We start from the raw sequence: 1,360 nt of genomic DNA on the forward strand, positions 1-1,360 counted from the left end.
AATAATGATGATGACGATGATAATAATGATAATAATAATAAATAAATAAATAAATAAATAAATTTATAAACAAATGAATAAAAAATAAAGAAATGAAAACGCGCCTGAAGCAGCCGACGAGGTTTACCTCTGAGAGTAAACAAGGGATAGATGATGGTTTATCATTGTTCCACACTGCCAAAAAAAAAAAAAAAAAAAAAAAAAGAAAAAAAATAAGAAAAAAAGAAGAGAGGGAATAAATGAAATAAAATAAAATAAAGTAAAGTAAAAATTAAATTGAAATGAAAATTAAAATGAAAATGAAATCGTCGATAGAAGCACCGCCGGTGTTCAATCTCAAATAAGTCCACGTGTAGTAGTAATAGGTCTGAACGGAAAATAAAAGAAGGAAAAAAAAAAAAAAAAAAAAAAAAAGAAAAAAACGCAAAGCAAAAAAAAGGAAAAAAGGAAAAAGAAAAGAGAAAAGAAAAAAAATAAAACAATCACCCCATCCACGATAATTAAATGTGACGCTGTTGCGTTTCGCGATTGTAATTGAGAAAACGACGAAAAAGAAAAAAAAAAAAGAGAAAAAGAAAAAGAAACAGAAAAAAAAAGAACGAGGAAAAAGCAAAAACAACAAAAAAAGAAAAAAAAACACGAAATAAAGAAAATAGAAGAAACGAAGAAAAGAGAAAAAAAGAAAAGAAGAAAAAAAAAAAAAGAAAATTGAAGACGGACCTGCTGCTTTTCTTCTTCTTTATTTCTTTTTTCCCTTTTTTTTCTTTTTTCTTTTTTCTTTTTTCTTTTTTTTTTCTTTTCTTTTCTTTTCTTTCTCTTCTTTCTTTTCTTCGTCGATAAACGTAGAAGCAAGCGGCCACGCGCGCTCATTCGTTCGATCTTTTATCGTTTGTCAAACAAACACGATCGAGATCCTTCAAGACTAAAGTCAAGAGCGCGCGCGCGCTATTAATAATAATAATAATAATAAAGAAAAAAAAAAGAAAAAAGAAAAAAAGAAAAAAAAAAGAAGAAAACAAAAGAAAAAAGAAAAGAAAAAAAAATCTCGATAATAATAATAATAACAACAATGATTATTATTATTGTTATAATCATTATTATTATTATTACTATTATTATATATTATATATTATATATATATATATATGTATATATATATGTATATAAATATATTGAACAGTGCTTTCGACTTTTTTCGATACTTTCATGTACAAACACGAGACGAACGATGGTTTGTAACACAAGAAAGAAAAAAAGAGATAGAGAGATAGATAGATAGAGAGAGAGAGAGAGAGAGAGAGAGAGTGTATGTATGTGTGTATGTATATTCCGTATGTACGTGTATGTGTATGTATGTATG

This window comes from Vespa mandarinia, chromosome 25, assembly GCF_050613455.1.
Source record: "Vespa mandarinia isolate Hongniang chromosome 25, ASM5061345v1, whole genome shotgun sequence".
NCBI classification, from domain to species: domain Eukaryota; kingdom Metazoa; phylum Arthropoda; class Insecta; order Hymenoptera; family Vespidae; genus Vespa; species Vespa mandarinia.